Here is a 17,852-nt window from a genome sequence, read left to right as displayed (position 1 = left end):
GCGACTTGCTACCAATAAGGATTCTTTGAGTTTCTTCCCAATTTTTCCCCAGTCATTGCTGACCAGTACCTCTTTATCTTTGTCAAGCTTGAGGAGGATAACATATGCTTGTTCTATAATTTTCCCTTCGGGCAAACCCATCGCTATGTTTTAACGAGCCTAGCGATAGTGAAACTCGTTCTCGTCTAAAGACAAGTTTGTCGCTATTAATCTTTTTAATGAGTTTAACAACAAAGATAACTCGGTCCTTTTCATTTTTAGAGAGTCTGAAAAGGTATGTAAAGGTAACTCCAAGATTCCTTTTTCGTCATCTAATCCCTTAAGTCCAAAAAAGTATAAAACAATACAGAAGGGATGAATTTTCGATAGTTTTAACGAGCCAAACAAAACAAGCGCTCGATCTTTTTGTGCAATAATCCCTCAGGTCCAAAAAGATTAAAATCTAGAGGAGGGATAGCACTTCCAGTCGCTTTAACGAGCTGGAAGGCCAAAACTCGGCAATCTTTTCATATTTTACGAGTCAGTTGAAAAGAGCTTAAAGAAGACTCGTCTTTTGAGGAACGAGTGATAAAATGGGTAGCAGCTGATTCCAGGTAATGGTTGGAATTTTCCAATCACGGCAGTGTCACAAGGATGGCTAGTGAAATCACTCTTCGCAGCTGTTCCTCAAAATGGGTAAACAATCAAATGGAGGTGAATGATCGGCCAATGGAAAAGTGGAGCTGACGATGGAAACACGACCAAGGCTTTAATGGCTGAAATCTTCATTCACAGTGGTTATTTACCGGGGAATAGTTCATTTTTTAATGAGCTTAAACGCGGGTGGAAACACTTGCTCATGTCTTATGTTTATTTTTTAACGAGCTTGAAATATGTGCTAAAACTGCTCGATTAATCCAGTCATATGATAAGAATGTCTCATATAAAACAATAACTTTTAGATTTTTTCCCCACATCCTTTCTTTATGCAAGTTAGGTGACGACTAATCCTACGAGTTTAAAGGGTTAGAGGTCCTAAAAATTTAAAAAAATAAATAGCCGCCCCTCGCTTTCACTCCAAAAGGTTTGCATGCCCCCAGGTATAAAATATGGTTTCAAGGTTACCCCTCAATTTGCAGACAAAACATTTGTTCTATCGGGAAAGGCCTACCTCTTACAGGTTACCCAAATATTGTCTTATTTACGGCGTAAACAAAACAATTCTTCGGCGATGTCTACCGAGATAAACAAAGGCGAGTGACTCAGTTCTGTCAACTCACATAACTTTGACAAAAGAATCTTATTTTAGAATAACCCCTCTTCCAATCACGGACGGGGTACAGACTAGTCATATTCTCCCGCGGAAACCTACTCTATACCGGAAGATTTCCTGCCGAAGCAGACCAGGACGCATGCCCCTTGGGTTTCAGTCATATCCCTCCGAATTACTCATGCCCATCGGGAGGACAGACTGTGGATTGAGACATTTCTTGCGTGAAGAGTCCATTTAGGGATGGCATATGACTATTTTCTATGCGTGATCCGGGAAATGAAAGCTGGTCCACGAGCTTGACCACTCTTCCTTCGTGCGGAAAGCACATTACTCTAAAGAGTGAGGATACGATGGCTCCCATGCAATAAATATAGTCTCGTCCAAGGAGTAGGTTATAATCCAAGGGTCCTTGAACGACCATTACGTTCATTTGAACTGTCTTCCTTCTCAATGTTATGGGCACATTGGGAAGGATCCCTAAAGGTCGACTAGTTCCTTTATCAAAGCCTGTCAGATTTCTCATCTCAGGCAAAATCGATGGCGAACCAAGCGCTTTCCAAGCAGTAGAGGAAAGGATACTCACAGAAGCCCCTTCATCTATGGTGGTACCAGGCATGACCATTCTATATATTTGAACGATAATTCGGAATGGTATGCTTGCTGGTAAACGGGGTCTGCCTAGTTGATTCCAGTCGAAGGAGACAACTAGGTTGCTTGGAGGTGGGACCGAGTAGACAGCCGGGTATGGCTCTGACGAACTTCCCTCCTGCGGTAAGGGAATGGGTAGATTGCCCCCATGTTCGTCGGAGTCTGTGTTGATGAAGAGAATTTGGACGGTGTCATCCTTGTTCTCTTCAGTGACTGTATCATCCGAAGATAAAACCTCTGAAGGCAAGACCGGGTCAACTGCCGTCTCGACCTTTTGACTTTTGTCTGGTATGGATTCAGATGGTTTATCTTCGATGATAGGTGCTTCAGCCGACCACTTGAGCGGGCCGGCTGGATTCTCAACTAGCGACGGACTCGGCAAGAGTTTTTTATATCCAGGAGGAAGTCGTAACGGTGAAACCGGACGATCATCCAAAACTCTTTTTGCTTCATCTAAGAAGGGACAATGGTGGACGGCATGATTGCCTTCGCACAGTTTACAGGGAAATCTAGCTTTCCCTTTTTGTCCTGGGGCTTCACTTTCGCTAGTTGACGGTGTGCTTTCAACATGATCATCAGAGGTTGATGACACCAGATTGTGCAAATGAGGAGACCAGTCCCTTAGTATCTGAGGGATGTAAGGACAATCTCTGTGAAAGTGGTCTCCTTTGCAAATGACACATGGCGATTTAGGCCTGGTCGGTGCAGTGTGTGGATTTTCATTAGACGACACTCGTTTTCCACCATTCGCCTTTGGATCCTTCTTCTTTTTCTCTTTCTTCCTCTTCTCCTTCTTCTCCTTAGGAACTTGACTTTTGGCTTTGCCGGCCCCATCAAGCGAAGAGGAAGGAGGAGACGAATAATTAGAGGAAGTAGAAGGTTGGTGGGCAACTCTGGACTCGTCTAATTGCTGATTCGATTGTTCAGGAATGGTGGTGTTCTGAACGACGTTGGTTGAGAAGAGCCATACTGGCAAGCCAATTGTCAGTCCTGGAAGCGACAATGTGGCCATATGGGGTGCACCAACATCTCCCCAAGAGGAGAAGGGACTAGGATTTCCACCAAGGGGAATTCCTTGGTTGGTAGACTCCATTTTCTCAACCTAAGATCAACGTAGGAAAATGGTACGAATATTCCGTTTAAAATAAATTTTAAGACGCTTGGACACAACTTGTTTTTTCAATTTTAAAGAGTCGATAAAAAACAAAAGATGACTCTAGTCTCCTTCGATTTTTAATGAGCCTGAAGTGACAAGTGCTCAGATGGACCTTTTCCGTTAAGGAGTCTAAAAAGGAACGAAAGGGACTGCTCTGGAGTTCTAGGTAGAGGGAGTACCAAACCAATCGCAAAACTGCAGAATACTTTTTACGGTACGGTAGTCAATCTTCCCGAATGCTGTGTTCAGTGCATTGCGATCAGTAGGGCGGCCGACACGGCTTCCTATGGATAAAAGGTTTTAAGCCTATAGGGGTCTCCCAATATATACTCGACGGTACGTGGGAGCACAAGTCTGTACTGGCACTTATCGTCTCAAAGTGGAGGAATCACCCAACCATCAGTGAGGACAACAGTTACCAGGCTTTACAACGCCGGAATACGTCTCTAGCCTAGACCTCTAAATGTTGTACATTAAGTTCCAAAGCGTTGTTAGATTCATTCAATTTATTTTAAGTTGATCTTTCTTAGAAGTTTCCCTTTTTGGGATCACCACGAGATGTAGATGTAATTCCTAAAATGCAATCTAAAGATTATAAGCAGGCTTTTATCTCTTTTCAGCAATGAAAATCCTAGCTACAAGGGGAAAAGAAAGACAATCTTTTCTCAAAGAGCAAAGAGCACACTGTAGATGCACTTTTCCTAAATCAAGCCAAACAGACTATCAATATGCAAATGCACATATGCATGTATTTGTTTTCACTTTCTTAATATTGATGCCTAAAAAGAAAGTTGATGTACAAATCTGAATTTGCTTTCAAGTGACAAACACAAACAAGCTTCTTTTCGAAATCGAAAGGTAGAGAAGATTACGACACTTTATGATTTTGAAGTAAACACTCGTTTCGACACTAGAAAGTGACAAATTCAAACCAAAGGCAAAAGTAAAAGCATAATCGACTGTCAACAGCAAATAAACTTTCTCCTAAGATCAAAATCGACACTTACGACAGATCTAAATCCAAGGACGACAGTATGAGTATTCTACTCTTTCAATGGAAAACTGTAAATGATGTAACAAACACACAAAGAACGTCTACAGTCTTTTTGTACAAAGGAGGCAGAATTAAGGCAAAGAAAAGGTGTTTTTGAACAGACACACACTGATCACAGGCTGCAAAATCAGAGACAAAACTGAAAAAATGAAGCAAAGAACCTCAGCTGCACAGGGCTAGGCTGATCAGCGCACTTGTTACACAGAGAAACTGAATTTCAGCGCAGGTAGCCCTCTCGGGAACTGCGTTGAAATGCAGAATCTCTTCACTGTGCCTGCGCTGGGGCAGAAACGAGACTTCTATCCGGGTTCTGGGTCACGGTTTGCAGTTTAATCTATGGATTTTGGCCGAGTAAAAGCAATCAGTAATGTACAATCAGAGGGTGGATTTAAAGGAGGTCTAAGAGCTATCACAAAGGGTAATCGGATCATTTGTGAATTAGTTGTTCAAATCATAAACACATCCAGTGAATGGATTGAAGTAGCAGGTGTCTACTTTGCATTTGATAATGGCAAATGCAGTTCGATTGCTACTTCTGTGTTTATGAAACAAACAACAAGAGAAACACAAACAAACTAACTAGACATGTTCCCCAGCGGAGTCGCCATTTTGTTAACGGGAAAAGTGTCTACTCAGAACGCCCCTATCCCACTAAGGTGTGACAGTACCTTAGAAACAAACAAGGAAAACTACTTTCGTATTATTCTTTATGAACTATAAACCAAGAGGAATAGGATGAACCAACCTATGTCTTGCGCTAGTCCTTTGATCCAATATCTCTCCTCTTTGACAGATTCCAGCTACCTGCTCCCTTACTTGCCCAGCTTCACCAAGTTCCTACAAGATCACAGAAGAGGAAAACTACACAAAGACATGGATTTATATTCATAAATAGCTTAGGATCAGATTTAAGCTAAACATGAAAATATAACAAAACATCACTGATACACAAGCATGTAGGAGAAACTCAAATAGTTTTATTGATATAACAAGAAGGTCTAGGAGGAGTTACAACCGATGATTCCTGATCTAGCATCAACCCCCCAGCAAAGGAATCCCTTCTTCACCTCCAACAAAGCATAAATCACCCAATACACTGATCTCTATCTCAAAACCAACAACAATTCTTTGCAATGTACAAAATTCCAGCCTCTGAATCTCTGGGATGAGGGATCCATATATAGATATATGCAAAGAGGATGAGTCAGCTTATGATTTGACTAGTGGCCTCTCTTTGTCAGTTCTTGCTTCCACTTGGAGACTGAGAGCCTCTTACTCATCCTTGGTCGAACTCAGTAAGGCAAGTGTCATTGGGGAAGATTCTGGAAGCTTCCATTGTCTGTCCACCTCGCGGAATGACACTGCCATTTGTCATTTCCCACTCAGCGCACCCTGGTAGTGCATTCAGGTGCGTTGCAACGCACCTAGCTAGTGTACTGGGATGCTATGCAATGCAGCTAGCTAGTGGAGCAGCTGAAATGATCCTGATTTGACTGATTCTGAGCAGTTTCTGGTGGAGAACTTCTGGGAGAAGCTGTAATTGGTTGACCTTGTCGCTTTAGGGGTAGGAACAACACTTTTAGGGACTTAGGATCCCTTGGTTTATGGACATTTCATTGTTAGAGCTGTAAGGCACAAAAATGTCTATAACAGTGACGCATGAGCATTGAAATTGCTGAGGAAAGAATCTACCGAGTAATTGCCAATAATGCTGTTGTTATAGGCTACTGGTTCATTTTCTCCCTCTAACTCCGTTACTATGTACTTCTAATGTAACTCTCATTCCACTTTTATTTGATTGGGTTTACCGTTGTAGGGCAGCCACATGTGCGACCAGTCAGTTGCGAAGTATCCATGAAGTTTTTCTGACCAATCCCTACTAAGAATTAAGCCATAGAATTCTGGGATATCAGAAACTAGAATGTCAATAACCTGGCATACCTTCGGGTTGGATGACAACCTTATGGTTACTTGATTTAGTTCACCAATCACTTCGACTTGAGATCGATCTAGCTGAACTATGCGCATTGTGGATTTCGGTGGTTGAACATTTAACTTGGCACATATGGATTTGGGTAAAATATTCGATGAAGCACTAGAATCTACCAGATAATTGTGCACATTTTTATTAAAGATTTCATAAGTAAGGAAAAACGGGGGAGTGTGAGATCTTGATCTTCCTCCAACTAGAGCGATGTCATTTGGATCAATCTTATTGATCGCGTTAGTTGGAGGTCTTCCCATGTTATGGGAAGCTTGAGAAAGTACAGCGGCAGGCAAAGGTGCTACTAGCATGGCATGTAATTCTTTCATCATTATCTTCTGTTGATGCTTCAACTTGCTTAGTTCGTAAAGGGTGATGTTAGCCCTAGTCTTTTTCATGTCTTCAATAATATTGTACTCCATTTCATCCGACACTATCAGTGTTTTAGATGGAGTTGTTTCATCTGCTTGGACTGGGCTAGTTTGAGTCGCTTTAGACGTCATTTTATTTGTTGCGACTTTATCCTTTATTGTAGATATTGCGCTCTTCGGTTTAGGGGTAGTTTGGGGAGGATCAAGTTGATTTTTGCTTCGTGTGCTAACCGGAAATACTTCTTGATCTTCTTCTTGTGGGAAGATGAAATCCCACATTCCTTGTAATTCCACAACTTCTTCGTCATCAGTCTACCCTTCAGTGGCAATTTCCTCTTCCTCTTCCTCGGATTCAACATTTGAAATGGCATTGGGTGGCTTTGAATCCGTTGAAGGAACTCTTTTAAAAGCTCTGTAGGGCTTTTTTGAAGAAGTTTCAGCTACTTGCTTTTTTATGTCGAACATTTCATTGGAAATGGTCTTTAGAACTTTCTGCAATCCTTCTAAATCAAATGGATCTTTTGCTTGTTTCTTATTGGAGTCTTCCTTGAAGGTGACTTTTTTGGATTTACGTTCCTCTATCGCGGATTTCTTTTCCAGGGCTATTATTCGTTTCTCTACTACTATTGCTTCTTTCATGTTCTCGGCTAAGGTTGTTTTATTGACCCTGTCCATGAACATTGCTATGTTCGATGGTAGAGTGGTGATATACCATTCACATCGTACTTCTTCGCTGGGATGGGAAGCAGTAGGAATTTTGTTGAAAATTTTGTTGAAACGTAAATTGAAATCCTTGATAAGCTCTCTAGTTTTGGTTTTAAGATTTGATAGGTCATTGATTAACGTTGCTGTAGACCTGTCATCACCAAACTTGGTCAGGAGTTTCTCTTGGAAGATGTCCCAAATTGTGATAGATCCGGAGGGTAATGAAAAATACCATGACCCGGCTGTTCCCTGCAGTGTATAAGGAAAAATCCGAACAACAACATCTTCATTAGTAACCCCATTGAGATTAATGGATAGCATGAAGTTGTTTATGTGCTCTTCTGCTAGCATGCCTGCATCAAGATTAAATTTAGGCAGCCATTTCTCAGGATGGGCCGGTATTTGACTCAAGGGTGCAGGCATCAAGACTGCCCCAAGGTTATTCCATGGAGACTGGGCCATTGTTGAACTACTAACAGAGGAAAGTGCAGAAGATGATCCCTGCGGCTGGGAGGATGAGGATACTATGATTGTAGATGATTGAAGAGGGGTTGTGGGGGTTCCAGTGGACGGATGGACGATGATCTGGAGTGGTGGAGTGGATGGTTGACTTTGTGGTGAAGAAGTTGAGATGGACGATGTTGACGAAAGAGTCTCGCTGTCGGACCCTTTAGGTGAATTCCTCGCTCTTTTCCTGGTGGGAAGAGGTAATTCAGTTGGCTAAACGCCAAACTTTTCACTCTTTAGCTTGGTTAGGGGATGAGCACGATTGTACTGCGAAGTCACGCTACCTTGAGATTTGTCAGACCTTTGAGGAGAAACGGAAAATCGCTGAAGTTTGTGAATCAGAGATTCGACTTCAGGAAGTTCAACAGTAGATTGTTCTGAAATATCAGGGTGTGTAGCAGCGGTTGATACTCGAGCGACTTCTAACTTTGGATTTAAGTGTAATGGAGAAGTTGGGGGAGATGATGAGGGCGATTTACTCTCAGAATGCTATTCAGATTTAGATTTACTTGCCATTCATAGTTTAGGCCATCCTTCTAGCGCAAAATATGTTGAAGCCCCGAAAATCGGGTCGACAACAAGGGGGATACCTACCCAGTCCGGACCTTGGTTGGCAGCTCCTTATCCGTTTGGTATAGTGGGTCCGACTGGGGATAATGGGACCAGTTTCCCAATCTATGAGTGTGTGTGTGTAGAATTTGATGTTGCTGGTCTAACAGTTCCAATTTAAGATATTCTAATTCAAACTTTAATCTAATTCTATGCTATTGTAATCTAATAAACAACACATCTAAATCTATACTAACCTGGGATGTAATTCTTCTATTATGCGATCTAAAGAGATTTCAAATAACAAATGGTAATAAGGATCATTCAACGATTATAAGAAAGGAAATCGATCAAGATGAACCACTTCGCATAAAAAGTTAGACGAAACAGTTGTGAAAAACATATCGCATAATGAGCTATTCATACATTAGGCATAAATAAATAGCTATCACCGTACAAAAGTGCCAAATGATAACTCAAGCATTCATGCAATAATACATAAACAACTAAAAACTGTATATCACTTTAACATATAAGCAGAAATGGTCAAGAGATAAAAGTACCATTTATGACTAGTCCTACTCATAAGCTTCAAGCGACAATGATTTATCTCTCCTTGCTCTAACATCCGCTAAGAGTATAGAAGTTCAACATTAGTAGCATATATCAAAGGCAAACATCAACAAATCTTGTTCCATTCATTCATCAAAACCTCCTCTTAGGGTGCAAAAGTGCATGTTCTGGGGACAAGTTTTTGATAAATTTCTGGACCCTTCTTTAAATGCATGAGAAGGGTTTAAATACTACTAACTAAATAACTTAATTACATAGATTCAGGATACAGTTTAAATTACTTCCCTTTCTCTAAGAAAAACTATTTCTAAAAATTAAATCTAATATCTAACTATTTATGCATTTGCTCCTTAATGTTGCAAGCATTCAGTATTTGCCTGGGCAGAGTCAGCTGACTATCTTCCGCTTTTGGTTGAGCTAAGAAAACAGAAATGGTAAGATCTGGCACCATGTTTTCAGCAAAATCGATGATATACTCGAGAGTCATCCTCTAGCTATGTGGATTTATTGTGTATGCCCAATAATAATGCAATTTCAACTTGGTTAACCCTTGAATTGCTTCTGCCTTTTCTTTCAGCTTTATGTTTCTAGTTTGTTCTTTACCATTGCTTTCTTGCGTTTTCCGGGCTTACAAGTGACAGAGCAGTTAGAGGCTTTGCTTTTCGAGCAATTTTCTCAGCGATGGAAACTGCCTCCGTTCTTTGATCTAGGCCTCTCTAATGCCTTTTTCATCTTTAGCACCTTTTCCTTCACTGGGTATAAGCTTCAAAATTTGTAAAAATACTGCTTTCGTGAGCTTCTGACCTTGAGCGTTAAACCGGCTGTTGATATCAGCATTGTTCAATTACTCATTCAACCATGGCTGTGAATGAAAGATCTGTAATGGATGGCTCTGCAGCGTTCTGTGAATCTGTGGCTCTGTTGCACGTGGCATCCGTTTATGAGGGCATCTTTTTTCTGCCTTTGAACATTGGAGCATTACTCTTTTTCCCTCATAGCTTCCTGCACGTTGCTTTGCATAACTTCCGTCTTTCATTCCTGCAGTACACAAATGAGGAGAGAGTAATGACAATAAAAATTGTCAGGAAAGCTTCTAAACTCTACGGATGTACAAAAACATGCCATCTGACGTAACCTGACTCTTTGCACAACACAAAACCATCTTTCATTAACAACTGGCGTATAATTCATTAATTATCATTAAAAGCGCGTATCCAGTTCTTGGTTTATGGAAAACTTTTCTTGAACATTGAGCCAGGAAAATTTGCGATGGACTATTCCTACGATTCGCATCGCAACATCACATTATCGAAATTTCATTGTGTTGTGTTATCGCAAGGTCGTTTGATCGTGCTACCGCAAGATCGCGGATCGTAGTATCACAAAATCGCAGACCACTATAATCGTTAAATCGTTATGTATTTTTCATGCAACTTTGCGATATGCGATATGGCGATATTGCATATCGCATATCGGTGATTTTTTTTAAAGGTTTTCCAATGTGAGCGTTTCTTAATGCATGCGATGCGATGGAGTTCGCGTCGCAATTTCGCAGTTTATCATTTTTACTCATAAGGAAATGTCCTATCATTCTTTGCGCGATGCGATGTTTTCTTAAGTAGTAAAATACATGATCCTTAATTGATTTTTTGAATTTTTCCTAAGGGTCCCCACTTACCTAGTGTTATTGCTAATACTAAATAACGAGGGGGGTTGTTGGTGGCCACAACAATTGGCGATTCACTTGGAAGAACCAGGTATCTCTGCTTTTCTATTGAATTTTCTAAACTTCCAAAACAGAAAATTTTTCAGAAAATTAAACTTTATTATGGAAAGATAAAGTACATTATGGTCTAAACTGTCAATGATATTTTGTTTCAACCATTTTCCACTTCAATTATTTGCTTCCTCAGGCTAGTCCTTGTATTTACATCAGTCATTACTTGGTCCTATAAAGATAAAACAAAGTCTCCTCCGTAAACCAATTTTAAATATGCTCATTTGTCGTAGGTAGAGCCTCTGCTGCCAGCAGGCGTTTATAGCCTTGACAGGGTTACCTGTTACCGAGCAATGATCCTGTATCCTACTTAAGGCAGCCTACAACTTTCAAAGAAAAATCCATATCCACACTTATTGCTTTGATTTTCTTTTTACTCTTAAAGAACAATGTCTTGGTTTGGTAGCCAAATTATGACACAGTCATTCACTTGATTTATAACTTTGTTGAACAAGCTGGCTCGCGATGAGACCCCTTGTCTTTTGATTGCAACAATCTTGAGTCATTGCCCTGTTGTGGTGTATAGTATTGGCAAAGTCAGCAAGTTATAATATCTGTGATAATGATAAGCCGGCTCATGATGAGACCTTTCATTCTTCAAGATAAAGTGTATCCTTGGATCGTTCCTCTGAAAGTTGCGATTTCCTTAGCAGGGAGGAAATCATTGTTTCCTTAAGATAGCTCTGGACGACAATAATAGAGTTTTTAGAAACAGCTTTTCTACAGAGAATCTTTATTTTGTTATTGATACCTTTCATTGTACTGAGATAAAACAATTTCTTCACTAAAAGGTTGCTTTCATCAAAATTTTTGAAGTTGAAACTAGTATCATATCTAGGCTAGAGTTTTTAACTGTATCTATCAATAATAAAGATCAGTTTTCCAAAAGATTTGCTATTTATACAAGCGAAAAGTTCAAAATCTGAAAGAGAATTGGTGTCTTTTTCGTAAATGCCTAATGTAACCACTCACAACTGGTTTTATTATGAAAAATAAAAACAACTATTCTACAAAAAATAGAAGAATAATCTTCTATGGAAAATATTTCTTGAGAATTTGTCCATTAACAGGCAAAGGATCCCTCTTACCTGCTAAATCATGTAACACAAATGTTGATGGACCTATGACTTCTACAATCTGAAAAGGACCAAGCCACATTGTTTGAAATTTTGTATGTTTGCCCTTTTCTTCATGAGCCTTGTCCCACTTTAAAACTAAATCTCCCATCTGAAAATATTTTCTGGTCATTATGTTTGAATCAAAAGAGGATTTTACTAGTTCTTGATGATGAGCATGCGTTTTCCTAGCTTGTTCTTGTTGTTCTTCTAATTTGATTATTTCCATTTGTCTTAGCTGTAAGGAGGAAGTGGGTACTTCTTCAATGTATTGTACTAAAGACAAAGAGGGAATTGCTAAGCGAGTCAGAAGAACCACTTCTTTCCCATAAACTAAATTAAAGGGAGAAGTGCCGATAGAAGCTTTTTGTGTTATCCGATCTGCCCATAAAGCATATATCAAAGCGTTGTGCCAATTTTTATGATTTTGGTCAACTGTTATTTTAATAATCTTGATTAGGTTTTTATTTGTTGACTCAGCTAGCCCATTACCTTGTGGGTAGTAATTGGCCGAATATTTAAGTTTGAATCCTCTTTTAAGTGCGAATTGAGTCATTACATTTCCAGAAAAGTATGATGCATTATCAAACATTAAAGCGGATGGCAATCCAAACCTAGTGATTATAAATTGATCTATGAACTCAATGATATTTTTCAGAATTAGCCGTCTTGAGTGGAACTGCTTCTACCCACCTAGTAAAATAATCTGTTGCCGTGAGGATGTATCTATGTTGCTTAGAAGAGTGAGGAACAATCTCACCTATTATGTCCAAGCCCCACTGACTGAAAGGTTGCTCGATGTTTACCGGCTGTAGTGGCAAGGACAGCTTCTTTTGTCTTCCAGCAGTAGTTTGGCAGACTTGACATCTCCTCACGTAACTGTGTGAGTCTTTAAACAGCGTGGGCCAGTAATATCCTGCGCATAAGATTTTATGTGCAGTAGAATCTCCAATATAGTGTCTGCCTGCCGGCCCATCGTGGAGTTCCTGCAAAACTTTTTCAGCTTTAGCTTTCTCAAGACAACTAAGAAGAATAGAATCATAATTTTTTCTAAAAAGAATGTCATTCATGTGCTGATATTGTTTGGCTTTCAACCTTAGAGCTCTTTTCTTAGTATGATCGAGGTGTGAAGGCGCATACCCGTTATTAAGATAATAAATGATATCAACATATAATGATTCTGCATCGTTTAGGCTTACCTCACACATTTGTACCTCTTCAGATGGATTTTCAGAAATTTGCGCTGCTCCAGACAGCATTTTGCAGAAGCCTTGACCTGTTACAATGTTTGTTGGTTTAATCTTAATGTCATATTCCTGTGGGGCAGTAACCCAATTGGCCCTTTTCTCACCCACATCATTCTGTACTAGAAGTTTCCTTACCATTGGAAACGGTACTAAAATCATAGTATGGGTTTTAAGTAAGAAAGGTCTGAAGTATTTGACCGCTTTGAAAACAGCATAAGCCTGTTTCTCCACATCTGAATAATTTAGTTCAGCACCCTGTAAATTTGAACTGAAAAATGCAATTGGAGCTTCCGCTTTTGCTTGATTTTCTTGGGTTAATATCGCAGCATATTACTTATCTGAGGCAAAAGTGTATAAAATAAAAGGCTCTGAAAAATTCGGAGTTGCTAAACATGGAGCATTAATAATAGCTTGTTTGATCAGGCCGAATGCTTCATGTTCATTTTGGCCCCATTTAAAATTTGAATTCTTTTTAATCATGGTTTGCAAAGGAGACACGATTCGTGAAAAATCTGGAATGAATCTCTTTACAAAGTTGATCTGACCAAGGAAAGATTGCATGGCTTTTTTGTTATGAGGCAGGGATATTTCAGAAATTTCTTTGATTCTGTCGGGATCAATGTGAATACCGGATTTTGACACTACGAATCCTAGAAGTTTTCCTCCACTTAGCGCGAAAAAAGATTTCTTTGGGTTAAGTGAAATTCCATACCTTAAACACCGTTGAAAGATTTGTTTCAGGTCTTTGAGATGGTCGCTTCGTTTCTTTGAGTACACTGTTATATCGTCCAAATAAATTACTACAGATTTATTGACTAAACCTTTGAATGCGATGTCCATGGCTCTCTGAAATGTGGCACCAGCATTAATCAAACCAAATGGCATCTTTCGATATGCGTATGTGCCCCATTTAGTTCTAAAAGTGGTTTTCAATTGATCATCAGGATGTACCAACACTTGATTGTATCCTGAAAATCCATCCAAGAAAGACATTAATTCTGAGCCCGCCACTACCTGCAGTATCTGTTCCATAGGTGGTAGAGGAAAATTATCTTTTTGACAGGCTTTGTTAAGGTTTTGAAAGTCAATGCAAATCCTAATATCTCCATTTTTCTTTCTAACAAGTACCATATTGGAGACCAATTTGTAATGTCTGACGAGAAAGATTATTCTGGCTCTCAATAACTTATTGAGCTAAGTTTTTATCTGATTTTCTAAATTGGGGTGGATCTTTCTCAGCTTTTGTTGGACAGGTTTTTTATTATCGATCCTGGGAATAGTATGTTGGATGATAGAAGTGTCGTATGTTTTCAGCTCATCATAATTCCAGGCAAAAACATTTTTATATTGTCTCAAAAGACGAATATACACAAGTTTCTCTTTAGGGGCTAGGCCGAGGCCTCGATTAATGTTTTATGGTTTAGCATCGGTTCCTAGGTTTACTAATTCATAGTTCAAGGTTGAACTTTGGAGTTTTGAATTGGTAGACCTTTTAAACCGATCTTTCAAATCATACAAGTCTTCTAACTTGACCACCGACTTAGGTATAGCATTGATAGTGCTATTTTGTTGCAATTGTCGATCGTGCTGGTCTTCGCCAATTATTTGATTGGAGTAGGATCCTCTCGATGTGAGGAAATTTACAATATCAGGATCGTCGTTGAATACTCTCCAATTTGTCATGTTGTCAAGAATGGATGGTCTAAAGATTAATTCTATTGAGAATCTATCTGGACTAAAATCTTCGGAAGGAATAAGTTTAGAAGCTACGTTAGCCAAAAGGTCTGCACTTGTGTTTTGGAGTCTGGGGATTGAAGAAATATTAAACGCTATGAAATGCTCAGTCAAATCTTGTACTAAGGATTGATAATGTTTTAAATGACCTGACAAGCAATGTATAGTGTTACGTACCTGTTTAACCACAATCTCAGTCTCCAAAAACTTGAAGATACTTGACGTTTAAACTGATTGCTTTGTATAGGCCTTGAACCAAAGCCTCATATTTTGCTGTATTGTTTCTGCAATCGAATTCGAGTCTGCATGTGAGCATGATTTTATCTCCTTCTGGACTAATCAGAATGCATCCTACTCCTGCTCCTTCATTAGATCTAGAACCATCAAAAAATAATTTCCAAAACAAAGATTTATTTACAAGTTTATCTAAAAAATTGGTACATTTTGAACTATCAGTTCGAGAAAAATTTTCGACTTGGGACAAAACAAAGTGTTCTAAATATGGTGACGCATGAGCATTGAAATTGTTGAGGAAAGAATCTACCGAGTAATTGCCAATAATGCTATTGTTATAGGCTACTGGTTCATTTTCTCCCTCTAACTCCGTTACTATGTACTTTTGATGTAACTCTCATTCCACTTTTATTTGATTGGGTTTACCGTTGTAGGGCAGCCACATGTGCGATCAGTCGGTTGCGAAGTATCCATGAATTTTTTCTGACCAATCCCTGCTAAGAATTAAGCCATAGAATTCTGGGATATCATAAACTAGAATGTCAATAACCTGACATACCTTCGGGTTGGATGACAACCTTATGGTTACTTGATTTAGTTCGCCAATCACTTCGACTTGAGATCGATCTAGCTGAACTATGCGCACTGTGGATTTCGGTGGTTGAACTTTTAACTTGGCACATATGGATTTGGGTAAAATATTCGATGAAGCACTAGAATCTACCAAACAATTGTGCACATTTTTATTAAAGATTTAATAAGTAAGGAGAAACGGGGGAGAGTGAGATCTTGATCTTCCTCCAATTAGAGCGATTTCATTTGGATCAATCTTATTGATCGCGTTAGTTGGAGGTCTTCCCATGTTATGGGAAGCTTGAGAAAGTACAGCGGCAGGCAAAGGTGCTACTGGCATGGCATGTAGTTCTTTCACCATTATCTTATGTTGATGCTTCAACTTGCTTAGTTCGTAAAGGGTGATGTTAGCCCTAGTCTTTTTCATGTCTTCAATAATATTGTACTCCATTTCATCCGACACTATCAGTGTTTTAGATGGAGTTGTTTCATTAGTTTGGACTGGGCTGGTTTGAGTCGCTTTAGACGTCGTTTTCTTTGTTGCAACTTTATCCTTTATTGCAGAGCTTGCGCTCTTCGGCTTAGGGGTAGTTTGGGGAGGATCAAGCTAATTTTTGCTTCGTGTGCTAACCGGAAATACTTCTTGATCTTCTTCTTGTGGGAGGATGAAATCCAACATTCCTTGTAATTCCACAACTTCTTCGTCATCAGTTTGCCCTTCAGTGGCAATTTCCTCTTCCTCTTCCTCGGATTCAACATTTGAAATGGCATTGGGTGGCTTTGAATCCGTTGAAGGACCTCTTTTAAAAGCTCTGTAGGGATTTTTTGAAGAAGTTTCAGCTACTTGCTTTTTTATGTCGACCATTTCATTGGACATGGTCTTTAGAACTTTCTGCAATCCTTCCAAATCAAATGGATCTTTTGCTTGTTTCTTATTGGAGTCTTCCTTGAAGGTGACTTTTTTGGATTTACGTTCCTCTATCACGAATTTCTTTTCCAGGGCTATTATTCGTTTCTCTACTGCTATTGCTTCTTTCATGTTCTCGGCTAAGGTTGTTTTATTGGCCCTGTCCACGAAGATTGCTATGTTCGATGGTAGGGCGGTGATATACCATTCACATCGTACTTCTTCGCTGCGCTGGGAAGCAGTAGGAATTTTGTTGAAAATTTTGTTGAAACGTAAATTAAAATCCTTGATAGGCTCTCTAGTTTCGGCTTTAAGATTGGATAGTTCATTGATTAACGTTGCCGTAGACTTGTCATCACCAAACTTGGTCAGGAGTTTCTCTTGGAAGATGTCCCAAATTGTGATAGATCTGGAGGGTAATGAAAAATACCATGACCCGGCTGTTCCCTGCAGTGTATAAGGAAAAAGCCGAACAACAACATCTTCATTAGTAACCCCATTGAGATTAATGGATAGCATGAAGTTGTTTATGTGCTTTTCTGCTAGCATGCCTGCCTCGGGATTAAATTTAGGCAGCGATTTCTCAGGATGGGCCGGTATTTTACTCAAGGGTGCAGGCATCAAGATTGCCCCAGGGTTATTCCATGGAGACTGGGCCATTATTGAACTACTAACAGAGGAAAGTGCAGAAGATGATCCCTGCGGATGGGAGGATGAGGATACTACGATTCTAGATGATTGAAGAGAGGTTGTGGGGGTTCCAGTGGATGGATGGATGACGATCTGGAGTGGTGGAGTGGATGGTTGACTTTGTGGTGAAGAAGTTGAGATGGACGATGTTGATGAAAGAGTCTTGCTGTCGGACTCTTTAGGTGATTTCCTCGCTCTTTTCCTGGTGGGAAGAGGTAATTTGGTTGGCTGAACGACAAACTTTTCACTCTTTAGCCTGGTTAGGGGATGAGCACGATTGTACTGCGAAGTCACGTTGCCTTGAGATTTGTCAGACCTTGGAGGAGAAATGGAAAATCGCTGAAGTTTGTGAATTGTTTTGAAATATCAGGGTGTGTAGCAGCGGTTGATACTCGAGCGACTTCTAACTTTGGATTTAAGTGTAATGGAGAAGTCGGGGGAGATGATGAGGGCGATTTACTCTCAGAATGTTATTCAGATTTAGATTTACTTGCCATTCATAGTTTAGGCCATCCTTCTAGCGCCAAATATGTTGAAACCCCGAAAATCGGGTCGACAACAAGGGGGATACCCACCCGGTCCGAACCTTGGTTGGCAGCTCCTTATCCGTTTGGTATAGCGGGTCCGACTAGGGATAATGGGACCAGTTTCTCAATCTATGAGTGTGTGTGTGTGTGTAGAATTTGATGTTGCTGGTCTAACAGTTCCTATTTAAGATATTCTAATTCAAACTTTAATCTAATTCTATGCTATTGTAATCTAATAAACAACACATC

This window comes from Pinus tabuliformis, chromosome 1_2, assembly GCF_031772625.1.
Source record: "Pinus tabuliformis cultivar Carrire ecotype Pingquan chromosome 1_2, CPIR1, whole genome shotgun sequence".
In the NCBI taxonomy this organism is placed as follows: Eukaryota; Viridiplantae; Streptophyta; class Pinopsida; order Pinales; family Pinaceae; genus Pinus; species Pinus tabuliformis.
This window is presented reverse-complemented; position numbering follows the sequence as displayed.